The sequence below is a fragment of the Xenopus tropicalis genome, chromosome 6, assembly GCF_000004195.4.
Source record: "Xenopus tropicalis strain Nigerian chromosome 6, UCB_Xtro_10.0, whole genome shotgun sequence".
NCBI classification, from domain to species: Eukaryota; Metazoa; Chordata; class Amphibia; order Anura; family Pipidae; genus Xenopus; species Xenopus tropicalis.
This window is the reverse complement of record NC_030682.2, coordinates 133,330,181-133,358,070: the sequence shown is the minus strand read 5'-3', so window position 1 is coordinate 133,358,070 and position 27,890 is coordinate 133,330,181. Positions and strand designations below refer to the sequence as shown.

General features: G+C 39.4%; 1 protein-coding gene across 2 annotated transcripts in view; it reads left to right on the top strand.

Moving 5' to 3' along the window:
* Positions 1-27,890, top strand: part of angpt1 (angiopoietin 1) — a 194,737-nt gene that overhangs the window by 17,117 nt on the left and 149,730 nt on the right. The window contains exon 1 of one of the 2 annotated variants that reach the window (XM_012965206.3): positions 9,405-9,494. The exons of the other annotated variant lie outside the window; for it this stretch is intronic. The gene's annotated coding sequence lies outside the window, so the exon portion shown is untranslated. Of the gene's footprint in view, positions 1-9,404; positions 9,495-27,890 lie in introns of those variants that run through there. 2 annotated transcript variants of the gene reach the window in all.

The following is a 27,890-nucleotide window of genomic DNA, read 5'->3' as shown; positions in this document are numbered from 1 at the left end:
ATCTGTCCCGTTTCGCCCAAAAATTTGCGAAACTTTCAAAGCATTCGTGAAACGGCGAAAAATTCCCGAAGCATCGAAAATGGCTTTTGTCAAAAAAAATTGTTGCCCGCGACTATTCGTTTGTCGCCTGCAACAATGCAACAATTTTTTTTTGCCGCATGACTATTCTTTTGACACCCGCGACAATTTTTTGACGCGCAACTATTCTTTTGACGAGGGTGACAATTCTTTTGACGCGGGCGACAATTTTTGGACGCGCAGAGAGTTTTTTCACAACGATTTTTTTAATCCATTTTGCGAAACAATCCACCAATGGCAAGATGCCCTGCGAAACATTTCACCCATCACTAGTGATCAGATAATGCATTGTGGCCTATGGAGGCCTATCGGATGGAGACCACATCAATATGGTCTCCATGGACAATTTTCTGTCAGATACCAGCTGGACAGGTCCATCAGTGGGCTCCACACATGGGCCAATAAGCTGCCAATAGTTGGGGAGCAACACAAGCCCAAATACAGGCTGTGATTGGTTATTTGTTAGCCCCTATGAGGACTGGCAGCCTACAGGGGGCTCTGTTTGGCAGTACCACTGTTTTTTATGCAACCAAAATTTGACTCCAAGCCAGGAATTCAATGAAACAATTGCTATGCAATGTCATATGTGCTTCTATCTACTTTAACCCCATGAATTACTCCCAAGATGCTCAAGGACCAGGAAAAAAAGTCCTCTTGCTCCCTTTGAAATGCCTGTAATGTCTTATTGTAAGTTATTGACAATTCTCATTTGACTTACCCTTTATCCTTAGTTAGCAGATAAAAATGTCAAATAGCATCTAAATGTAATACAGATACTAAAATAAAGGGTAGTCTGGGATTCATTAAACCGTTCAGTAAAAATGAAATATATTGAAGAGTTGCTTTATGCGAAGGCTGGATTTGTTTGCGTTAGAAACAGAGAGATTTATATAAACAGGTTTATACATATATATGTATATATATATATATTTATATTAAACTGATCAAGGGAACAGTTTGTCCTAAGAGTAACTAAAGACATCATGTAAAGTTAATAGAGGCTTTTAGCATTAGGCAGTGAAAGGTTTCTGCAGCCTTAGTAGAGTATGTACATTGAATTCCTCATCTCATATATTTATTTAAAGCTCATTGATAGAATAAACGGAGAGCCTTGTAATTCCTTTCCCTTTATTTCTTTCATTTATTCATTGAATGTCAACTTATGTGCAGTGTAGAATCTTAATAACGTACGTTTGCCCAGTTTAGTAACCCATAGCGACCAGATGAATCCAAGTCTTGTTTTTATGAATCCAGCTGCAGTAGGCCCGTGAAACACTAACTGCTGATTGGTTGCTACGGCTAGCTGGACCAAAAGACCAAAACTGGCTCATTGTATTATATAATGGATATTATATTTTAATAGGATAGTTTGGTTGAGGCGGCGTGATTCAGTCATTTCCAACGGACCCCAGCGGGAGCCAGCGATGGGAATGGCCAGCTTCCAGGCAACATGAGTCATTTGGTTGCTCCCTAGGCTGTGAGAGAAAAGTGCTGAAACATTACATTTCTTAAATCTATAATAGTTGTAAGAGAAAAATTACTGATTATAAATATCTCGCTTTTTAAGCCCTTTACATTTAATAGTGATGTTATTTTTGTCACATCGGGGGTTCAGGTTTCATTACATTTGGATGGGTCTCTTTTGCATCAGCTAAACTTTCTTTTCTCATCATTTTCCCATAGCTCAGACTCACACAGAGCTCAGGCAACAGGTATTTTAATTGAAATTAGCCTTTCAAGGGTAATTGATTTATAGTGAAACACTTGCTATTAGGGTCTGGCTGTGCTCCTGCGTCTAGTGGTGGATTTCCAACTGACCGATAAGAGCAGAGTGCAATGTCAACAGGCACAAGGCAGCCCTCTCTTACCACAGGGTTTCCCAACCTTTTTTACTTGTCACACTCAGTTGTAAAAAAATGTTGGGGGGGGCCACATAATCATGAAAACAGTTATTTGAGGGTGCCTAATAAGGGCTGTGATTGGCTGGTAGCCCCATGTGTATTGCTGGCCTGCAGGAGGCTCTGCTTGGAGTAAAACTGTGTCTCTGGGCTTCCAAAACTTGTCTACAAGAAAGAAATGTAAAAATGGCACCTACTTTGAGGCCACTGGGAGAAAAATCAAAGGGGGTGGTGGCAACATGTTGTTCATGAGCCACTGGTTGGGATCACTGCATTACCATCTGCCCTCCCTATGCCTTCCCCTCATGAATACAACACTCCAAAATTCTGCCCTACTCTTTGGAGCTCAGAGACTTGTGTCAATGTTTCAAGGTGTGGGATGTAAACAAATGTGGTGGATTGTGCCCATTTTTTTGCACTTTGCTTCTTGCCCTGCACCAGTGGTGGGGTGGTAAATATAAAGAAAGCCATGGGGGTGGGGGTTCAGGGTTTCTTTTATACAGAGGCTGGAAAAAAAATTTAAGCCACCGCCCTGCACCTAATAGGTGACCCCTCTTGTATACATCACAATATCTTTAAAATCTAAAGGACCCCACTCCTTTGTATATCACATGCAGATCTGTTGTATGTCAACTAGTGATGAGCGAATCTGTCCCGTTTCGCTTCGCCATAAAATTTGCGAAATAGCAATAAAATTTGCGAAACAGGGAAAAATTAGCGAAATGCATTTGTCGTGCAATTTCTTTTTGTCACGCGCGTCTTTTTTGTCACCCGCGTCTATATTTTGTCGCAAATTTTTCCACGGTGAATGTTCACGGAAGTTTAGCAAACCAATTCACCCATGGCGAAATGCGGAAATTTGCTGCAAATCCATGCCTGGAGAAAAAATTCGCTCATCACTAATGTCAACTACTATAAGGGTCCATAATATAATTGTGATGTGTATTGGGTGATGGGAAATTAAGGTTCCGATATTGATTATTCTCTCAATAATTATATCAAATCTGGCAGGTGTTGCTCTTGTATGATGATATTTGGATTTCATTTCTTTAATTGCCTATAATGTTACAGATGAGCTAATCTGTGGTCTAAAGACATAACAATAATGAATTTGATAATCACCCATTGCCATTGCCACCAATGATACCAATGTTTTGTCTTGTATCAGATCTAATTAATGTTCAACACAAAGACCCTTTGTTCTTGTAACACATCCTTGGGCCATCTTCAGGTCTGTGACTCCCTGAGTATCTTTGTTTTTTCTTAAAGATGCTATCTCCTCACTAAATATTGCACTGCCCAGAGTAAATGCAGGGACAGAGAGCGGCTTTCATTGTAAGGATATTGGCCCTTGCCTAGCACTAAGGAAAAAACACAATGGAATAAAGAGGCACTGATAAAATTCCGGTTTGGTTTAAGATTCCTATTGACTGAAGGATTATTCTGTTACTAAGCTAAACTCTGAGAAAACAAACACAAATAATTGCCTTCCAACTATGAAAATGATTTTCAGAGACTTCCTTTCTTGAGAGTTTCGTGACATGAGGAAATAAAAGCCTAACGTCCAGGCGCATTTTCTGCTTGGTTATTAGATGATTGTTCTTAAAGCTGCATGTTTGTTCGTGGGAATGAAACACAAATCTCTGTAGATATTCAGCTACACATCATAGCAGCACAATTAAACCTCATGTAGAACAGTGACATTGCAAGAAGCACTGCTTTATAAATAAGCCATCCTGATGTTAAAGGTCATTTGTGAACAAAAATGTAATTCAGTTGTTTAGAGCTTTAAGAGTTTATTTTTTCAAAATTCAGTTACAAAAAAAATCATCACAATTGAACACTTTTCTTGATAGGTAGCATTAAAAAACTCTTATCGGAAAAACTTCATCTATAGGTTTTAGATTGCAAACTTTTTCATTCAAATTTTTTCTATTTATATCAAATAATAAGAGCTTGACTTATGATTGCCCAAGCTTTCGGGCTCATAAAGGAAACCCTGTGTGAGTTTACTACTCATAAAATATATGTTTTATGATTTTGTTGCTCTGGTTGGTTTGTTCTAGTCCTACATATAGTGATGAGCGAATTTGCCTCGTTTCTAGAGATGTAGCGAACTGTTCGCGGGCAAACTAATTCGCACGAACATCGGGTGTTTGCGAGTTCGCAAGCGAACTTTTCACGTATGTTCGCAATTTGGGTTCACGTGGCGTTTTTCCGCTGCGTTTTTTCTCGGCCTAAAAACGCTGCACAAGCCACACATGGCGTTTTTCAGCAAATCCCGTTTCCATGGTGCTAATAGCGTGAAATAGCAAAAAACGCTGCATATTTCCGTGAGAGAATTTTTTGCCCTTGATCCCCCTCCTGCATGCCACTGTCCAGGTCATGGCACCCTTTAAACAACTTTAAAATCAGTTTTCTGGCCAGAAATGGCTTTTCTAGGTTTTAAAGTTCGCCTTCCCATTGAAGTCTATGGGGTTCGTAAAAATTGGCGAATATTCGCACTTTTTGGCGTAAGTTCGCAAACGCGTCCGCGAACTTTTTTTTTGAGGTTTGCTACATCCCTACTCGTTTCACTTCAGCAAAAAATTCATGAAACAACAGAAAAATTCACGAAACACGTTTGTTGCATGACTTTTTTGTTTCCCACGTCTCTTTCTGACATGCACGTCTTTTTTTTTGCTGCGACCATTTTGGCATCACCACGACTAATTAGACGTGACCGCAACTTTTTTTGACATGCAACGGTATTTTCCATGGTGAATTTTCACAGAAGTTTTGCGAAATAATTTGGCAATGGCGAAATGTCGAAATTTGCTGTGAATCTATGCCTTACAAAAAAAACGCTCATCACTAGTCCTACATACTTCCAAGATGGAGCCACAAAGTAAGAACTTGTCCATAAGTGAAATGTGCAAATTTTGGGTTTGGCTTATCCAATGTGTATTATTCCATGTGTCTCCAGCTTAGAATGTCCTGCGGGAAAGTCACTCCATGCGCCTAAAAAAAGAGGTGTGATATTGGCACTTTAAGTAGAAGATGTTCTGATTATCCTTATTTTATTCTTGTACAGATTTTCTACAAAAATACTTATATTGGTAAATACATATGTGTTTTGTAATTGTTTAATATGTATGTATGTGTATATATATAGAATTTGTATGGTGCTGATGACCTCCCACATGTATTCTTATTATTCACTTAGAGTTTTGTGTCGTACAATGTGGGAAAAAGTACAATAAATTTTAAAGGAACTGAAACCAGATGCTCATTTTTCTAAAATAAGTATTAGCACCCTATTTAGATATTGTCAAAGTAGAAGTGTTAACCACTTCAGTGCCCCAGCAGAAAACCTTCACTAAAAGACCTAAGCAAAAAGCTTTAATTGTGTTTCCTTTGAAGTGAAATAGTTTTGGCAGCAAAATGTTGTTGTGGAATCCTATAATCTATTTGCATTGCAATGATGTGGACAAAATACTGATGACTTTTTACCCAGATCTTTATTCCTCCACATTGGAAGTGGGGCAGGCTTTCCTTAATGTGGGGCAGTGATGCTGGGGGATTAGTGATGAGCAAATTTTTTCGCCAGGCATGGATTCGCAGAGAATTTCTGCATTTCGCCATTGGGGAATTGTTTCGCGAAATTTCGGTGAAAATTCGCTGCTGAAAAATTTGTTGTGTGAATTTTTTGTCGTGCGTCAAAACGAGCACGGTCGCATAAAAATTGGTCAAGGTCACATCAAAAAAGTGCGTGGCTGCATCAAAATTGGGCACGGTTGCATCAAAAAAGCGTGGGCGACAAAAAATAGCCGCGGGCAACAAAAAAGACGCAGACAACAAAAAAATTGTGCAACGAATGTGTTTCGCCAATTTTTTGCTCTTTCGCAAATTTTATAGCGAAGCGAAACGGGACAGATTCGCTCATCACTATGGGGGATCACATGGAGGAGGTGAACTTGATGGGCAGTTGCCTTATTTTCAGCCCAAATTAACTTTGGAATTGATGAAAAGAATAGTGATAGAAAAGATTGAAAAAAGTCAACTATTAGTGATGGACAAAAAAAATTCGTCAGGCGTGGATTTGTGGTGAATTTCCGCATTTAGCCTTGGGCAGATTGTTTCGCGAAATGGGTAAAAAAATTTGCTGCTAGACAAAAAATTGTCACGAAAAAATTGTCACATGTGTCAAAAAATTGTGCAAATAAAAAAAAAGTTGCGTACATCAAACAAATGACGTGCGTGACATTTTTTTTTGACGTGTGACATTTTCACCATTTTGCTGATTTTTCACTGTTTTGCAAATCTTTTATAAGATTCACGAATTTTGTGGCGAAGCGAAACGGGATACATTCACCATCAATATCAACTAAATTTTGGTTGAAGTGGATGTCAAATTTCCTTATAAAGTGGCCCAAAGTCAGAAAAAAAACAAAATAGAATTTGTGTCACATTTTTGCAAAACATTTACATCAAAACTGAAGGTTTATAAATAGCGATGAGCAAAATTTTTAGCCAGTCATGGATTTGCAGCAAATTTCCGCTTTTCGCCATTGGCAGATTTTTCAACAAAACGTGGAAAAATTTGCAGTGCAACAAAAAAGATTGTTGCATGTCAACAAAAATTTCCACTTTTCTAGATTTTTTCTTAAGTTTTGTGAATTTTTCTAAAGTTTAGTACATTTTTCAGCAAAGCGAAATGGGACAGATTTGCTCATCGCTATTTATAAATAGACAGAACTGGAATAATAATTGGGAATATCACTAGTGATGAGCAAATCTGAAACGGCGAAAAATTTGTGAAATGGCGAAAATGTCACGCAGAAAAAAAAATTGTCGCCCACGACAATTCTTTTGATGCGTGACTATTCTTTTGATGCCCACGACAATTCTTTTGATGCGTGACTATTCTTTTGACGCCCACGACAATTCTTTTGATGCTTGACTATTCTTTTGACGCCCACGACAATTCTTTTGATGCGTGACTATTCTTTTGACGCCCACGACAATTCTTTTGATGCTTGACTATTCTTTTGACGCCCACGACAATTCTTTTGATGCATGACTATTCTTTTGACACCCACGACTATTCTTTTGATGCCCGCAACTATTCTTTTGACGCCCGCGACTATTCCTTTGACGCGCAACTATTCTTTTGATGCCTGCGACTATTCTTGCGACAATTTTTGGCCGTGCAGCAATTTTTTTGTTTTTTTCATTAATTTTGCAAAACAATCTGCCAACGCCGAAATTCACCACGAATCCATGCCTGGTGAAACATTTCGCCCATCACTAAATATCACCAAACATTAACTATTTACTGACTTCAGTGATTTAAACAAAGTAAAAGGCCTTTGATTTTGTTATAGAATATTGATTTTGTCTGCCTTTAAACAAAGCTATTGGAATGCAGCTGAATGAGACAAGTTTCCCGTGTGAATCACAAAGACATATGTGTCCAGCTTGAAGGCCTGCTTAGCACCTACGTATTTGCCTTCTGCTACTTCCTTCTTAGTGACCGTGATTAATGAGGGCTGCCAGGAACAGGAATTAAAGAGTCAATGGGAAGTCCTATGATAAAAGCAGCTTTGTGCTACCAAACTGTTCAATTTATATTTAGATATCCAGAAACATATGCATATAATAACTTGAGAAACAAAATAGCTCTGCTTTTTCATTTCCCCTTAGGGAGAGAGATTTCTCTCTGTTTTTTTGTCTTCAAGGAATCCAACATACCACCAAATAAGCACTCCTTGGAGCTCTACAAATGTAAAGATGGTTGTATTGAAAACATTATATAAACATACATGCCAAGATGATTAAAGTCATTAGAAGAGTGGAAATCTGCTGGATCAACTGATTCATGGTCAATGTGCTGCAAGGTTTTCCTTCTCTGCTCTTGATTGACTTTTTTCTCTTTCTGCTGGATTATATGATAAATTATATGATAAATTTGTTTCTACTCAAATGAATCCAAACGAAGAGTTCTGTTTGTGTTATTGTGTAAAGATCTGGCTAAAGTCTTTTTCCCTCTCATATTGAAAACTATTTCTCTTTCCATCAGTCTCAGGAGACTACTTTACTATGATTTATTAGTAGGCAATTCAATTTGGTTTCTACATAAATAGGATTATAACAGGCTGTTTTTTAACTTTTATTTGCGTTCATCCTGAATGTGTAAAAGACCTATTTCTTATTAGAAAGTGTTAGAAAGTATCTAACCCCCATTAGTTTTGTAGATACACAAATCTGGGACTCATTTGTCAGCAATGGGGCTAATTTGCCCACCGGCAGTATTACATAGCAACCAATCAGTGATTGGCTTTTTTTCAGCCATCTGCAGGTAGAACAATGATGCAACAATTTGATTGGTTGCCATGAGTTACTGCCCACAGGCAAAGTTGTCCAGTGTGTACAGTGCCCTTCAGGTCTTGCTCTGTGGTCTGCTGCAATGGAAGATTAGGGAAAATTATGTATTTCCATTGCAAAATTGAAAAACCTGCTTCACATAGAGCTGCTCTAGTAGTGTATGTAGAAGTCTTTATACTGAAGTCATATGTGAGTTGTGAGTATGTGATCATCAAGTTGGACTGTAGTTACGGAAAGCGTGAGCTTGGGGACACTCGGTAGTCAAAAAATTTGCTTTGAACAATACCAATAGAAAATCAGAGTAGCATTGTGGGACTTGATGCTAACATTTTTGGATTGGTCTGAAGAGTGATGCCAGAGGGTATCATAGTAAAACTGTGAAAGCTAATAGGGTATGCCGATGTTTCTTTTTCTAATTATGCCCTTGCATCTGTCAGAGCATGGGGCTTGACAAACAATATAACATTTCTAATTAAGCAGTAGAATTCTTAATGAATCAGACAAAAGTGAGTGTAGAATAATTTGCCAGGCATGGATTCGCTGCGAATTTCCATGTTTTGCCATTGGCAGATTGTTTTCCGAAACGGGCATCAAAATTCACTGTGCGACAAATAATTGTCAGCCGCATAAAAAACATTTGTTACGTTCGTGGTAGCTTAATGTCCTATATATATTGGCAGGGTCGGACTGGGGGGTGCAGGGCTCCTAATAGGTGCCCCCACTGGCCGTGTCCCCTGCACCCCTTAGGGGCCTCCGCTGCACCCCCTAACCACCCGCAGGAAAACAGTCGGTTGGGGAGCACCAGCAAGGGTCAGGTGTGGGTTTTTTCCCGGTGTCCCGGGGACCCAGTCCGCCCTGTATATTGGTAATGGGTGAGTGCAGAGGACCTCTTGTTTCTATCATGTGTGAACTGGTAATAGGAAAACAATTTGAAGGGAAATATATTTCCTACTCCCTTATGTATAGTGGCCCTGAGTGAGTTAATTCCCCAAGGGAGTCTCACCTGGGGGATAATTAGTAGATCTGTCTGCAGCGAGAGAGAGTGAATGGCTCACACTGACTGAGACCTGAAACCTGAGAGGGAGGGTCTGTGCCTGTGTGAGACAGCTTGAAGTGCTGCTGGTTTTCCCCAATCAAAAGGACTCTCTAAAGGTATTGGAACTCTGTGGAGTTGTATTTTTTGGGGCTTAAGCTGGGTTCCCCAGTAAGGGACTGGTTGCAGAGAGGGAAAGAACCCTGTCAATTAGTTAGAGCCCAAGCGTGGCAAGGGTTTTGTTTTCTATCTATTACTGCACGGAATAAAGATGGCAAATATGATATATAATATATAACTACTTTCCTTTCCTTTCCTTTCCCAGTTATAAATTTCCCTATCTTAAACCTTCTATTTCTCCTAAGATTCCTTTTTATTGCTCCCCCCTATTCCCTCCTTTCCCTCCCCTCCTTTCCTACTTCCTATAGTTTTTCCCCCCCTTAATTCTTATACACTAATGGATAAGCGGAAGGATTCCACGTAATGAGCCCAAAAACAAGAGACATGACGACATATAGCAAATGTGACATTGTAGTATATTGATACTAATGTTGTATAAGTGGAAATGTATACGTAACTACCCCTTTCCTTCTGTATATGTTTATAAAATAAAAACTGTCAATAAAAAACTATTGAAATCTAATATCTAACTACTGTGGGACTGCATAGATTTCAACAAAGACTTGGAGATGCATTTATCATAAATATTCCTCTTTAAATCCCAATGTTGCCATGCGTTCAGCAATTTCATCACCTTTATTTGGCACTTATTTCTGTTTCATGGGCAAAGCCATTTGTGCCATTGGGCAATATTTTCAGGGATACCCTCTTGTCCCTTCAGTAGCAGAGATCTGTAGCATGATTTGCCTTATAGTCGCTTTACATACGGTGCAAACCAATTTAATGAAGATGATGATGTCTGTAAAGAATTAGTGACAGATCTGCTTGAGAAGACAAACAAACAAAACATAAAATATGTCACATTTACCGTATATACTCGAGTATAAGCCGAGTTTTTCAGCCCCAAAAAAGGGCTGAAAAATTCAAACTCGGCTTATACTCGAGCCAATGTATAAATCCTACCGCCTCCCCTGCCAGTGCCAGACCCGCCAGAGCCACCACAGCCACCAGAGCCCCCAGAAGTGCCGCCGCAGACCCGCTGCGAGACCCGCCGCCATACCCGCTGCCAAACCCACCGCCAGACCTGCTGCCAGACCTGCTGCCAGACCCGCCACTAGACCGCCTGCCAAACCCGCCGCCAGACCTGCTGCCAGACCCGCCACTAGACCGGCTGCCAAACCCGCCGCCAGACCTGCTGCCAGACCCGCCGTCAAAGCCTCTGCCAGATTCACCGCCAGGCTTCCTGCTCTTCTGCGCGTCGGGCGGATGTGACGTCACGCGCCCCCCTTCCTGCACGCTTCTGCTCTGCTAGCACTCCCGGAGATATCAGCAGCCTCAGCAGCACCAATAGTGGTAAGATTGTAGTGCAGAAAAGTAATGTTAACAGGCATGGAGACATCTGGGGATAATTGAAGAGCATGCACACTAGCTAAATCACTAGCTAATCTATCTAAATATCTGTGTTTTTTCTGTTACCATAACAATATGAATAATGTAAATCAATGTGTAGGATTGCTTAAATCATTGTTTGACAAATAAAATATATTCAGTGCTGTGCTTTTTCTGATGGATTACTCCACATATGAAACAGGCAGGGTGGACAGCAGAAATTTCAAGGCACCAGGGAAACCACTGTGCAAGTTAAGAATTAAAGTGGTCCTTTTGCATACTACACCTACATACTCCTTGTCCACAGCTGTAAAGTTGAGTCCAATGCTTTGCCATGTTATGCTCACAATGGCTTGGGTATGAACTGCACCATACAATTTAATTGCTACTTTGCATTGCTCAAGCTTAGTGACAGGTGGATTTGCAGAGGCATGTAGCAGGCAGCTTCATTTGCAAAAAATTGTTATTGAATAGAGGAAGGGGCCCCTTTACCTCCAGACATGTTTTTATGGGTTGTGGATATTTTAGGTATGCCTCAATAAATGTACCGTAGGTTTTTATTACCGGTATATTTCAAGACTGTTAATCATAGTGGCTTTTTAAACAGGGTTGTTATTATATTTTTAATTTACCAGTCCACAGATAACGGTAATCCTCTAGCATAATGGAATTCTGCTTATCTGTGCACTAGAAATCCAGCTTCTGTTTTCCTGTTTGCCCTGTTTATCTATATTTATACTGTGCATTATTGTGGTTTATGTGTATCTAAATCATGACTTTTTTAGAACCATGAACTCCCACTGAGCACTTTTACTTTTGTTTCTAGGTGCTCTTTTTTATCCAGTTAGAAATGGATACCGGTACCACTAATTCTGGACCAAAACAAAAACGCAGGTCATATGAAGCTGGTTTCAAACTCAAAGTTGTGTCAAGAGCAGAAGAGAGCAATAACAGTATTGCAAGCAGGGAATTTTGTGTTGATGAAAAACAAGTGAGGGAGTGGCGGAAAATGAAGGCTGACTTGGAAAAGATTCCAAAGGCTAAAAAAGCTCGACGTGGTTTAATGACTTCTTTTGGGGTTCTGGAAACTGAATTGCACGCATGGGTCATAGCGTGTCGTCAAAATGGTTACTGTGTAACACGCATGGGAATTCGTTTACGTGCCCTTCAAATGGCTAAGGATGACAAATTTAAAGCACCAGGCATTGAAAAATTTGCTGCGTCAGCAGGATGGTGTAGCCGCTTCATGAATAGGTTTGGCCTATGTTTGCGACAAAGAACAAAGATTTCACAGAAGTTGCCGCAAGACCTTGAAGAAAAAGTGATGTCATTCCAATCATTCATCATAAAACAAAGAAGGATTCATAATTATGACCTGGGAGATATTGGGAATATGGATGAAACCCCTATGACTTTTGATCTTCCAAGCAACAGAACTGTGGCAAGTTTGGGAGACAAAACTATTTTCCTTAGAACAACAGGAAATGAAAAAAACCATTTTACAGTCGTTCTGTCATGTTTGGCTAACGGAACTAAGCTGCGGCCTGTCATAATTTTTAAAAGAAAGACCTTGCCTAAAAAGGTCAAATTCCCACCACGAATTACAGTGCGTCCACATGTTAAAGGCTGGATGGATGAAGATGGAACCAAAAAATGGCTGGAAGAAATTTGGAATGGACGACCAGGAGCAGCCTTAAAGAAGAAACCATCATTGCTAGTTTGGGATATGTTCAGAGCCCACACATGTGATGGCATAAAAGAACTAGCAAAGTCTTCTCAAGTTACTTTGGCTGTTATTCCAGGTGGGCTTACATCTGTATTGCAGCCCCTGGATGTGTCTTTAAATAAACCTTTTAAAGACCGTGTGCGAAAGATGTGGCATGAATGGATGTCATCTGGTCAAGCCCGACTGACAAAAGTTGGAAATCTAATGAAGCCCAACATAGAATTAATAGCAAAGTGGGTTCGAGATGCATGGGAAGACATTCCAGAGGACATGGTGCAACGCGCCTTCAAGAAATGTGGCATTAGTAATGCTATGGATGGCAGTGAAGACAGTGCTTTATATGAGAATGACAGCAGTGATGGTGATGACTGTGAACTCAGTGATGACAATGTCTATGCTGATAACCTCACACCAGCTGAAGCTGAAGCTCTGTTTGGACATACAGATGATGATGAGGAATCCAGTTTTGAAGGATTTTAACTCTTTGCGTTTTAGCTTGGTTGCTGATTGAGCTAAGGGGGTAGTTACTGGTATCATTGTTGATACCATATTGTTTTTGTTGACCCTCTTCTGCACTTACAGAGCTAGTTTACTGTTTTTCTGTGAAATAAATATTTAATAATATATACCTAATTGATGCCTCAATTAATGTCATTTTATTGGAATTTATTTTGATTATTGAAACTTAGCAGTAGCGACTGCATTTCCCAGCCTAGGCTTATACTCGAGTCAATACGTTTTTCCTGTTTTCTTAGGTAAAATTAGGTACCTCGGCTTATACTCGGGTCGGCTTATACTCGAGTATATACGGTAATTGCAAAATCCCTAGTTAAGCCTGTATAGTTATCTTGTTGTGTTTTGCATGACTTGTGACAATTAACCCCTTTTGCTGTTTCAGTGGGTTAATTATCTTAATAATGGGGAAAGCATGGCCTTTAATTTCACTTTCTAGAGAGCAGTAATTTGGCTCTGTTACTCGATTTGAGGAAGATTTGTTTCTGTTTTTATTTACTGTTCATAGACGTGCCAAGAGTCATCAGTTAACAGGCAGTAAAACACTACTATCAAGGGCCATGATGTATTTCTACATTTGAATTATATGAGACCACTGAAACAAAATAGGATATTTTCATGACTGTGCGAAATAACACCCCACATTAAGGAATTTGGATGAAGTATGGGGTTGTAATTTAGCCATAGTGTAAGGGTGCAAATAAGGGCATCTTGTACTGCTTGTACTATTACTGACCTGGCCTGCAACTGATTTTCCACAATAAGTTGCTTTTACCCATATCCACTGATAACTACACCATTTCACATGTACAGGTAATACTTATGGGCTACTTTTGCTGTCTTAAGATAGCCGTACATGGGCTGACCAATGCTGCTGATGGACTGAGTTGGCTGGTTATCTGCTGCCATTGTGGGGCTTAATCTGGGTGAAAAGAGGGCAGCTGTTGATTGGGCAGGTTTGAAAGTCGCTTTAGACAAGGAGCGAACCAACTCTGTGATGCGGTATTCGTCCCGACGGCCTATATCCATGAATGGAATCCAATCACTTGGTCCAATCTGATGTCGCTCACCTCAAGGTGGACACATCAGGGAAAGGTATGGCAAAATCGCCAAGAAAGTGGATCTTTTCAGTGCATGGCCAGCTTTGCTCTGCAGTAACTAGGAAGTTACCCCTGGCCATTAGTGTCCTTTTAAGGCTGCTGCTTTTCCTTATTGCTATTTGGTTAGTAATGGATGGAGCACATTTTATTTAGAACCTATGGGGCTGACATTAAAATCTGAGTTCGATTTTGTTTTTATTCAAGAAAATTTTGGCAAACAAAATATTCCAACAATTTTGATTTTAACATGTACAGTAACCACGCAGCAAGACAAGGCCTTAAGGTCCCCATACACGGGCCGATTATAGCTGCCGATATCAGTCCCTTGGACTTATTCGGCAGTATTATGAACAATTAAGCCTGTAGCCAAACATTTAAACCAATTATATTCACATGATGATTATTTATAGTTGTAATGACCATGTTAAACATATATTATGCATTTCTGTGCATTTTATTAATATACGGTGCCTTTTAAACATCTTCAGATTGCTAGAAAACACCTTTTTCGAGCTCTGTGTTCATTTTTTACCTCCCTTTTTATTGTCATGTTTTATACATAATAAGCTGCAGTAAATCTTTTTATGGGTAACATTTATATAATGATACCTACTGAAAGACTTGTTAATATAGATAATTAGAACAATAAAATATACACTGATGTTTCAAAGTCTCCTATGAAGCTCATTGTGAATAGTTTTGTTTCTTCTGTGGCTCACAGGTCACTTCCCATTAACAGAAGTCTAAAGGTGGCCATACACGTAAAGATCCGCTCGCCTGGAGAGATCGTCAAGCGAGCGGATCTTCTCCCGATATCCCCACCTACGGGTGGGCTATATCGTGGGAATTCAGGCTAATTCGGTTGTTTGGCCCTGGGTCCAAATGATTGAATTAAAACGACTGGAATAGGCACAAGCCGATGTGGTCTCCGATCCGACTGAATTTTTTAACCTGTCCCGATCGAGAGCTGTCCGATTTCGGGCCAGGTATCGGTCGGGTGGGCCAGTCGTCGTTTCCCCTACACGGGCTGATTAGCTGCCGAATCGGTCCAAGGGACCGAAATCAGCCGCTACAATCAGCCCATGTATGGCCACTCTAAAGCAGTGATCCCCAACCAGTGGCTCAGGGGCAACATGTTGTTTATTAACCCCTTGGATGTTGCTGCCAGTGGCTTGAAGGCAAGTTTTAGTTCCATCAAAACCATGTGTACTGCCAAACAGTTCCTCCTGTTGTCTGCCAGCCTTCATAGGGGCTACCAATAGCTAAACATAACACATATTTGGCACCCCAGGAACCTTTTGCATGTTTATGTTGCTCTCCAACTCTTTTCACATTTGAATGTGGCTCATAGGTGAAAAAGGTTGGGGACCCCTGGTCTAAAGTAACTGGACTTTGAGTTTTTTTGAAAACTTTCATTATTCATCCAAGTGGCTTCTTCAGCTAAATTATTAACTGAAGGGGATCGATTTTGTGACTATTGCCATGACACATGCACATTGTGTTAATTTTCAGGGCCACATTGTGGGTCACACTTGGTTCTTAGAAGGCAGACAACACACCAAGTTGTTGCATTCATTGTTCTACCAGCAGCTTTTTGAAAAAAGCCAATCACTGATTGGTTGCTATGGGTTCCTGCCCATGGGCAAATTTGCCCAGTGTTGATAAATGAGCCCAGTTTTTCCTAAAGACAACACAAGAAATACATTTCCGGATTTCTATCAGGACTACAACCAGGCTCTAAGTTCAATAACAACATAAAACTTGCAAAAAATGCGTTTTAGTATTAGTATTTAGTACCATTATAGGCTTATATTGTATTATATCTTTTGTAAATTATAATTGTTGGAGAATATCTCAGCCTCATCCCTGAATCTTTTTTTAATCCCCATAAAGATTTAAGGAATTATGACTATAATATATCTTATAGGCATGGCAGCAAGAGAAATAAACAGGGCTGGGAACTACTTGGAATTGCCTGAATGCACCATTAGTGGTATTTTTAAGTGTTAACCCACTGAAAGCTGAGAAGAATTTATCACATAGCAGAAAGTATCTGACAGATAAGGTGGTGGCTGCAGGTTCCCCCTAATCCTACAGAATATGCCATTCCTTTCATTGACATAATGCAGATCCCTTGGTTTCTGACACGTTGTCTTAACATTTACAATAGCCGCAAAGCCATTGTTTTATTGGCTACTGTGTGTAATTGGCACTTGGTTTCATATGGACCAGGATCACACAGCCGTATGGAATGTTTCATATTTTTCCTCCTTGGGGATCTTGATCAGGGAAATTCATTTTCATGCCCGAGGCATCAATTTAGTAATTGTAATGGTAGAGCTTTCTGTAGTAACCACTTGCAGTGGATATTTACACTGCATCCCTCCTTGCTAAAAACACCATCTTTATCCATCTTTATCTTCCTCGCCTAAAGACACCTTCTTGGTTAATGTATGAGAATGATTAAACACTTGGAGGCCCATTTATCAAAATTTGAATTTTAGTTGTTTTAGAAGTTTTTGAAACCACGAATAAATTCATTTCCACAAATGAAAACTGCAACTTTTTCATATTGTCGTATACATGGCAGCGTCAAAAAAACCTGAAAACCTCTAAAACCAAGAAGCAAAGAGAAATCTTTCCGTTGTAAAAGGGACATGTGCCACTGACTTCGACATGATCTCGACAGCTTTTAGATGGTATATTTTTGCATTCAGATTTGTTGAGGTTTTGTTGCATAATAAATCTTGAAAAAAATTTAAATTATTTCCATTTTGGCACAAAAACAAGAATCGGGAAAAACCTGAGCATTAGTAAATGCCCCCCTTAGTAGTGCAAAGGAACATTGCCATTCTATTGAAGCTAGAATTACCTACATCGTCAAAAAGTAATTTTGGATGTAATCATGCAAATTGATGCCAAAATGCCATTATTTTAGTAACTTTGAAAAAACTTTCGATAAGTAGCAAAATATCCATGACTACTTCTAATAGGTTGCCATAAAATAGGGACAAACACATTGATCTCCATCAGAGGATTACATTTCTTCTTCCAAACTGCAAACAGTGCGTGGTGGGTTCTCTTCTCTGAGAGTGTTCTCCTTATTGGTTGCCATTCTCTTATTGTATAATTTGCATTATTTTCTATAAGTTGCTACACTGATACTATATGCAGCCTCACCAGTGATGGACTGGGACCCCAGGGGCCCACCAGAAAAGCTTAGACCATAGGCCCACTCGCCAAACTACATTTCCTCCTTTCCTCACTCAACCACTTAGTTCTCCAAATCTCTTTTATTTACATGCTAGCATCTATCCTTCTATCTATTTCTCCTCTTTGTTCCCATTACGAAATAGGGAATGACCATGAAGTAGGCCAAATGGTCAGGAGCAGAGCAGGGGGGCCCACTGACCCCTAGGCCCACTGGGAGTTTTCCTAGTATCCTGGTGGCCCAGTCCAACACTGAGCCTCACTGACAAAATCTATACTTTAATAAAACACTTGCCAAAAATTAGTATGATTTCCCCAAATCCCCTTCTTTTTGGTGTATGTAAGAAAGCTAATAATGCGTTATTAGATATTTCACTGCAATTCTCTCTACTTCAATAGTAAGGTTAAATTACATTTTTCCTGACAAATTGTATCCTTGTTAAAACAAAGTTATCTAGATTTAAAAAAAAAAAAAATCTTAATCACTACTCCAGTTCCACGTCTGACCGTTTAGATCTCATTGGGAAATGTGTAGAACTTGAGGCCCTCTGGCAAGCCTAGAAAGTCATTTTTATATGCATTTATTAGCTCAAGCTGTGTGGTTTTGTGGGTTGGGAGTTGAAGGTGCTAAGTATTATAGCCTTGGTTATGGCTCCCTTAAATTCTCCATTAATTTAAAGACAAAACAGAATGTAACATTTACGTTTCATGCCAACAGATCCCCCCTTGAGATTTCCAGTTTGACATAAATGTTCTTTCCCTTTGCATTCACTCTGTTATCGTGACGGCTCATTGCTCTTGTTTAGTTTTTCATTTACTTGTTTAAAAGGAAAAGACATTCATTCACTAAGAAAATATAGACATCAATCCACATTAAAATGGCTGTTTAATTTGGTTTCTGGTCAACGTTTATGTCCATAGTGATTTTAGAACCATTCCAAATAGATCTGTCTCTCAGATATAATAGAAACATAATAGCTATAGCTAGGTTATATCTTACTTTCTTGTTCATGAAATATTCATTCATCAGTTGGATTAGAGCTCTTCATTTTCAGGCTTTTATTACCATCCAGGGTTTAAATATCCCCCAATGTACGTACCTAGGGCATGTTATTTTCACTGACCAATGTGTAGTTTATTGGAAACCGTAAAACAATTAAGTAGTCCTTCAATGACCTAGAGTGTGGAAGTTAAACAGATCTGAAGTATAGTAGGTCTGTTATTGAGGGGATAGTGTTTTTGTTTATTAGGCTAATTTGTAACTTGCATAAAGTGTTTCTTACTGTATATATCGAATTGAGTCAATTCTTAGATGAGTTTATAAGGGGCAAATTTGTTGAAATTTGTATTCAAGTTTTTCTGCAATTTGGTGAAAATCGAGGCAAAAAAGGTGAAGTTTCTAAATCAAAATTGATAAATCGGCCTCCCCGAGTCTAAAGAAATCCATACACATATAAATCCTTTCATTCATGGTGTGCTTTTGGTAAATGGTAAAATGATAGAATAGATACATGTATATAGATTTAGAAACAACAGACACGGTATATAAATAACTGTACATACTTATAATACACTTAATAGTTTTAAGTAGAAGCTATCGATCCTCTAAGGAACAATGTCCTTGACACAAATAAAAAAAAAAAAAATGAAAATTTGGCAAGCTCTTAGCAAGGGGAGTGAGGCAAAATAGGATGGGGACATATAAATAACCCAAAAATTAATGCTAGCATCTATATTTTGGTGATTTTTGTGCAATATAACTGACCCCCAGGGATAAAAGGCTTTTGGTTGTTCATACTAACTTTGGGCTGTTATAATTCTAGTTGCAAAATTTGCTTTCTTGTGCCTTATGTACTGATGGTCCTAAGTTACTGGCCTTCCCATAATTTGGATCTTTCTGGATAACAGGTTTCTAGGGACCCCATACGTGTGTAATTGATCTTGAATGGCCTCGATTAAGTTTGCCCAAATTTGTTTTTTATGCCTGTTCCTTGATTTGCCAGCAACAAGTTCACGTCTATATGGGCATAGCTAGACCTACTGAACCACCAAAGGCTAAAAGGATGAATAACTGTTGAATGTGCTCTTACTTAATGTCCCTCTGCAACAGGAGTCATGTATAAGTACTTTCCCTGCCTGCCCACAATGGGAACTTTATGTTGTGACAGGAGAAGAGTCTGAACAGGTTATTAGACATCACCGGTAAAGCAATACACTGCTTGTATAATACTGAAAGTATATTATTAGGAATTATGTTTATTACGTTATGAGCCTACATCTTGCAAAGTGGCCCTTTATCCTTCGTAAAAGCCATTCAACCGCTTCTTGAAGCTATCCAATGTTTCAGTCTGTACGACTGTCTGAGGGAGAGAATTCCACAAATTCACAGCTCTCACTGTAAAGATCCCTTTCTGAATATTTAGATGTAACCTCCTTTCTTCTAATTGGAATGAATACTCTCATGATTAGAGAGATTATGTGGTCTCCGTATATATTTATACATAGTTAATAGAATGATAATACAGACTGTACATGGCCAAGTCTATGACCCTAGTCCTGGTTCCATCCTTCCCATGTGTAAACTTCTCCACCCTCTGGCAAACACAGTCTTTGCAATGGTGGCCCAATTTTCCACATTATCTGCCCACAGAAGAATACAAGACTAACAAAGTAATTTAGAACCAATTAAAAGGTATCTTTCATCTGAAGCTTCATCGTGCGAAGGAAATTGTTCTCACATGGTCCAAATGTATGATATTTACACAAGCAGAGCAATAATTGGCTGAGATAAATGAATTGGCCATATTTTAATTCACACTTCGACTGAATTAACAAACTAAAAACATTAACTTACTGTTCCTTCTTAGGTGAAATCTAATACACGCGCACATAAATGAGCTTGTTCAGTCTGTGTAAGATATGTTATCTGCTTTGAACAATTTCAAATAATTGTGAAATTATCCACAGTGTTAAGTGGAACAAGGCATGAAAGAACACGATAGGTTCCAGGATATCCTTTCATGCGCCTTTCAGGTATACCGTTTTGTGAAATGTTTAAATATTTACATTTTAGTCATTCCAAGAGAGAAAACCACTGCAAAAAAAGCTAACAGCAGCTTTAGAGATACTAATGCTTTGTCAATAATTACCGAGACCTCTCGTTTTAAGAGCTTAGGATAACTTTACTTACTGCCATCTGTTCCTTTCCAGCAGATTCTCCTCTACAGATGTGGCCATAATTCTTGGCCATAGGCATGTCATAAAAGTGCATCTCTTTTTATTAGTTTTTCCAAATCTTTACTGAAAGCTAAATTTCATGCACGGTGAAGTTAACTTGTAAGTCATCAAAAGGAAAACATCTGCCGTAAGCATGTCACTAATGTCCAACCACTTACAGGGAAACTGAGCAGGATTTTGCTGGGGGGAGATTTTTTTTAATGAAATGAAATAAAAACCCCATCTCCTGTTACAATCTAATTGCTTAAGTACATTGATAGGAAAGCATTAACCAAAGGCAGGGACATCTAAGGAGCCACTGTTTTATCGTCATCATTATATTCACAACATTCAATTTCTTTGCAAAGATGGACCATTAATGAGTGCAACCAGAACATTTATTAGTAAAATTAAGCAAGCAATGACACATCATTAGGAAGAATAGGTAGATAACAACGGCACTCAAGAGCTTAATACGGGACTATGCCCTTCAAATACTTTATTGCGGAAAATGCATGCTTGACAAAGGGGCAGTCTTTGCCTCGAAACGTTGCATTTTCCGCAATAAAGTATTTGAAGGGCATAGTCCCGTATTAAGCTCTTGAGTGCCGTTGTTATCTACCTATCCGGAACCTGTGGGGAGGGTGCCGATCCCACTGAACACTGTGCACCGAGCGTTGAATGGTCGGAGAGCTGAGGGAGTGCGGGTGAAGGTACATTTTTGCATTCATATCATTAGGAAGACACACAAAACAAGTGCTAGCTCTTGTGAAATTTCCCTTGCTTCTTGCTTTCCCTTGCTAAATTTGTTATAAAGAAGGAGTATGATAGTAAAGAGAGAGAGAAAAGGGGTGGGGGGGGTAAGGGATGGAGAGTGCATAGAAGTATTCTAGGTAACGGTTGCTGGAGACTCTAGCCATGGGTTCCATATCTTCTCAAACTTAATCATGTTTAAACTATGTTAATGTTGGTCTTCCTATTCTGGTCACCTCATGTGACTCCTTTGTAGCAGGCGTGAAAACATAACAATGGAATTAATGTTATTGTAACAGATTTTCAATCATAGAATTCTCTCTCTTGTTCTACCCAGAAATGTCAGTTTACTGACTCAAACCACATTTTAGCTTATCAAGTTTAAAGTTATATATGTGTCAACATAAACCCAACACCGTGTATTAAAAATAGTTTTTTTCCCTTAATAAACAGGAGTTGGTATGGAATTTACTCTCTCATTATTTCAGATTGGAAACCTGGAGTCATGCCCAGTTTCATGCCCAAACTCCACCCAGTTTCTCTCAAGTCCCTTCCCTATTTAAGCCTATAAACTATCCTGCCTACATAGGCATAGTTGGGAATCATAATATTTTAGATGTTTTTTTCACATTAGATTATATATATATATAGAAAATGAATCGACTCATTCTCCCTAGACCAGTGATCCCCAACCAGTGGCCCATAAGCAACATGTTACTCCAGAACCCCTTGGATGTTGCTCTCAGTGCCCCCAAACCAGGCAATTATTTCGGGGCACGTTTTGGTTGAATAAAAACAAGATTTCCTACCAAATAAAGCCCCTGTAAGCTGATAGGGTGCATAGAGGCTGCCTAATAGCCAATCACAGCCCTTATTTGGCTCCTCCATGAACTTTTATGGTGCTTGTGTTGCTCCCCAAGTCTTTTTACATTTGACTGTGGATCATGAGTAAGAAAGGTTGGGGACCGCTGCCCTAGACTATGAAGACCCTCTGTTAGTGGAACTAGCTTTAAAACTGCTTCTTCAAGTTCATGTCCCTGTTGAATGCTTCTTTCTTAATTATTTTTTTTGTAGCCATGGCTAAGAGCACTGATAGCACTATCAGAACAGAATAAGCATGTTGCCTTGTAAGAATTTGACTAAATCAGAAGACCAACGACAGACGAAGATATATAAATTAATTTATTGACTGAAAGAAAACTCAACAGAATTTGAATCCAGATAAATTGTTTTGCGCCTCTGAATATAGAACAATATGTATTAGTGCTCCGTCTTATTTATTTTTAAATATTCACTTTTTGGGGATTAGACCATAACCCCAAGTGATATTTTTTAGTGTTCACTGACCCATTAATTCAGTTAATCAGGGGCCAAATTGACTTGGCAGCCTTGGGCTGATTTCTCTTTGATTTTTTAAAAAATTCCATGCTGTTCCATTTTGTTCCATGCCATTATATTGTTTTTAAATCAGAATTCATGCCCGTTAAATCCATATTTCCCCCCCCAGCTGGGATTTAAAGGACCATACTCTAGTACTATTTAGTGAGAGTAAAGTTTAAATAGTCCCAAATCTTTATGCAGAGACTGAGCTTTTAGACAACCTCAGCATGACATTTCCTTTAAAAAAAAAAAAAAAAAGTAAAACTCTTTAGGGTCTTTAGGTTACGACATTCACGAAAATATAATGCAATCTTGAATGGTTCCCACCAACATGCTTGTTATAAGATAATGGATCCCTGTCTCCATGGCTATCACTGCTTTAAAATAACACTTAAAGCATCTCTAATGTTAAGAGAGATAAGGCACCTTTGGTCCTCTTCTCAGACAACATATCTGCTGCGGTCTATCTTGAATTGATTGCTCCTGTTGTTTTGATAATTGAAGCTGTCTCACAGCCCATAGTCCCAGCGATGTTCTTCAGCATGCTTTATAGAGCCTGGTTAAGTAAACATCCTTAAACAAATCAGCTAGAGAGAGCTTAAAATAAATAGTGCTACTGTGCCAAGTTCATAATTACTTGCACATTTTGTGCTGTGAACCCCATGAATGTATAAAAACACTTTCTTTTGCCGCTCATATTATATTTTGAAACCATGGCTTCCCAAATACAGTGTAATGTTTACATATTTGTCATTTTTTTTATAAGAATACACAAGTCCCCAAATCTATCCTTCCCAAATCCTTGTTGGCCAATAGGCAGGTTGTATTTTTGGCAGAATTTATAAAGAATTATGGAAAATGTGGCTAGTCTTTTCAGAGTAGGAGGTTGTATCACTTCCACATACAACAGTGTGCAACAGTTGTATCCTGCAGTTACATCCAGGCCTACAGTGGCGGTAGCTCTAGGATTCCCCAGCATCAGTAGGAACAGCTGCACACCCTTTATCAGGAGAGTTGGGATGGACACATTGGGAACCATGTGGAAGAGCAGAAACAATTACTGTATATACTTGAGTATAAGCCTAGTTTTTCAGCACCCAAAATGTGCTGAAAAAGTCTCCCTCGGCTTATACTTGAGTCGGGTACCATGGGTCCCTCTAGGCTAGCACCCTCTGTCCTTTGTGTGCAAATTAGGCCACCCGCAACCAGACCCTTCAGTGCCCTGGCCCACTCCCAAATTTATCTTCATCTACCATCCTCACCTGTCCCATTCTGCACTATAAATTGCACTTTATATTCTATATAAACCATAGTTTTGAAGGATTTTAACTTTGTGTTTTAGCTTGGTTGCTGATTGAGCTAAGGGGGTAGTACTCTTAAGGCATCATTGTTGATACCATATTGTTTTTGTTGACCTTCTTCTCCACTTACAGAGCTAGTTTACTGTTTTTCTTTGTAAAAAATATTTAGAAACATTTGCCCCACTGATGCCTCATTTAATGTAATTTTATTGGTATTTATTTTGATTATTGAAACTTAGCAGTAGCTGCTGCATTTCCCACCCTAGGCTTATACTCGAGTCAATACGTTTTTCCAGTTTTCTTAGGTAAAATTAGGTACCTCGGCTTATATTCACATCAACTTATACTCGAGTATATATGGTATTTGAATAAATTGCTTAATCTGTACCCTACATTGCATCTATTTTAGAACACTTGCACTTTTGAGTGTGTTCATAATCAACCCCTTTGTTGGTTTTGCTATTGGGTTAAATGGCTGGATCTCTGTGTGGGTAGGTAAAGTGACAGTCTACACACTGGAGAAGCTCCCCCTTAAACTGAAGGAATCCAGTGCAACATTGTAGCAGTCAGGAATATCTGGTTATGAGCCCAATGTCCCCCATATAATAAAACCAATTTCTTTACCTAAAGCTGGCCACACCATCGGTCGCATGAAAGATCATTCCAACCCTCCACTGACATTCAGGGCTGAATCGTCAGATATGGAGGTAGAAACAATAGGAATTCTGCCTCCTTCTGCCAATTCAGCCCTGAAGGCAGATTTTGCTCAGGCGCCTTCAATGGTACCCGATCAAAATCTTTTAACCTGCCCAATCGGCGAGTCGACCGATAGCAGCAGCCTTCTGCGATATCGGTCGCCTCGCCGAGTTGCCATACACGCACCGAATATCGTACAGAACGAGGTTTCGTACGATATTATTGGTGCGTGTATGGCCAGCTTAACTTTTGGGCCCTGTGGGGGTCTTAGTGACCTATTGTTACATAAACAAAATAAACACTATCAATATTAGGCTGGAAGCAATATTTTCAATTCTTCTTGTTATTATTCATTTAATATCTTGCCCAGGGATTTTAGTTGTAATATATGTGCCAATTAATAGGTGCAAGTCCCTTAGCACATGTAGCAAATTGTTTACAAATACCTTTGGGGTTGTCGATAATCCATCTGAGCCCATCTACTCAGCACTGGCAGGTAGCCAGACATTCTGTGAGCAGAAAATATTTGTCACTTACAGCAGGTGGGAGAGAACTGGAGTCTTAAGGTTAAAGTAAAGGGGAATCCTTCATATCATAGGAACATGGCAGTGTCAGGTTTATGTTGTATGACAAACACATTTCATATTCAACAATTGAGAAAATTCTTCACAAACTTTTACATATAAAACTTTTACAGATAAAATTCTGTCAAGGACTGTTGTTCAAGTATGGAAACTATTATTCAGAAATCCATTATCCATAATAATGTGAATTATGGGAATGCCATATCTGATAGACTCTATTTTAATCAAATAATTCAAAATGTTATAATTGAATTTGTTTTTCTCTGTATTTACCTGAAAGCAGTTCTAATGTGTAGCGCTGGCTGAAAGCTCAGACTCAGGCACAATGCACTGAGATGGCACCTACACACCAATATTACAGCTAAAAAATACATTTGTTGGTTCAAGAATAACATTTTAAATGGCAGAGGGAATTATTTGCTATGTAAACAGGGTAATTTAGAAATAAAAAGTATACAACTTTATGTATAACAACTTTAACAATAACATCGTATTGACATATAAACAAAAGAAATAGGAGATGAGCATCCATATACTTGTAGGGATCCAAAGGGTTAACTAGTCCCTATGGCTTTAAACCCTGCAGCTTCCTGGTTTTGTGCTGTTACTGGGCAAAGACCCCTGTATCAGTTTTGAGTTCAGATGTGTGATTATTGGTTCACAGGGAGACCACTCCCTTGGCACTCTGATATAGTGTTTAGCAGGGGGTGGGTCTGTCTCTTTGGCTGCCTGTGTTCACAGGGGAAGGAGCACTGTGCTGGAGGCAAAGGAACTAGGCCTCCAGTAAAGCCATGTGCCCCAGAGTGTGGTCAGCCACTCTGGTGAAGTCGGGGACAGGGACCCCGTGAATGAGGACCAGTTAGATAGCAAGTTTTGTGGAGCACTTTCTAGGAAAGTGAGATAGTGAGGGAAGAGAGCACGAGCAGTTTGGCTCAGAGGAAAGTAGCTGTGGGAGTACCCTTCCAGACAGGCACTGTTGCCTTAGTGTAGGGCCACGGTTTAGACCTAGGAGGCAGGTAGATTGAACCCTGATCCAAAGTTGCCGTGGGGCCTGAGGAGTGTGGTATCCAGCTAGCTGTTCCACAGAGTGAGCAACTGAACCGGTGGCACTGATCCTGCCTGGCTCAAGGGGAGTTGGGAGGAGCGGGTGTGCACCCTCTCTGTGTTGTCCTCAGAGAAAGCTATGCTAACTGATGTGTGTGAGTATATTGCATAACCCTGCAAGTTGCTTGTTGCTGAAAATAAACCAGTTCTACTGTTAAACTGCAAGAACCTTCTGGCGCCCATTTGTTATTCTGCACTGCACACAGCTACAGTGGGTTGTAGTTGCACTACACCATAGCTCCGTTTGGTTACTTCCACATAGCGAAGGCCCATCCTGAAGGATTGAGTCACGTGTACCCCATGCTCAAGGCCTATCTAGCCGTGCTGTTGGCTTGTTACAGCCAAGAAAGGGTTACATACTCACCTAGTTGTATATCATCTGTGTACCTAAAACCCCCTTTCCTTTCCTCTTAACAAAGGTTGAGTAAGGGTTAAGCAAAGGATACCATACCACAATAATAGTTTTTAGTGTGTCAATACACTGTGTGAGCTCCATGTGTAACTTTTGCTGCAATAAATGTTGGTATTCCATTGAATGTGGGGCATACCATGATTTAGAACGTGTGCTATATAAACAATACAACATGTTCTCTTAAGGTTTTTCAGTAAACCAAACCTTTGAGCGTGCCGTTTTGATTGTCCAACTGTATTCTGATTGGGTATTTGTATGCGCACACATGCTGAACATCTGGTCTCTACGTCTCTGATAAGAATTGCAAAGTGCAGGATCTGCGATGGAAGAGATCAGTTCAATAACATTCCTCTGAGCTTTTGCTGGATATTTATGCTTTTCTCTACTAGTTTGCTCTTGTTCCTTGTTATCCTGAGATAACTCCTGGTAGCCTGCATAGTAAATATCTCTCCAGACATCCAAATACAGGCCATGAGCAGACATGCCCTTAAAATTATAGATATCTTGAGAAACAGTCAATGCTTTTGGTATAATCCGTTTAATAAATATAATGCCAACACTAACCATTGCTATCATGGGAAGTTCATCATAGGATCAGTATAAGCAGTTCAATGTAATACATTACAAGGTACAGGAAGGCACACCAGCTGCACAAATCAGGTAGAGACACATACAAAGGTGAATTATAGGTGGGTTTAATGCCAAAATCTATAGCTCATAAACCCACAATATTCAACTCAATGCTGGAGACAGTGTGGGCATCAAGGGACACTGCCTTCAATGGTGCCCAATCAAAATATTTTGTCCCGCCTGATATCCAACGCTTTTGTGATATCTGTCATTGAGTTGATCAACCATAAACGCACCAAATATTGCACTAAACCTCATTTCATACAATTAAATTGCTATGTGTGTGGTCAGCTTAAGGCATAGGAAATAGCCGTATCTTTTTGCTACTTTCATACCTTTATCATATGTGGGATCTTCCGAAATGACAAATCAATCTCTTCT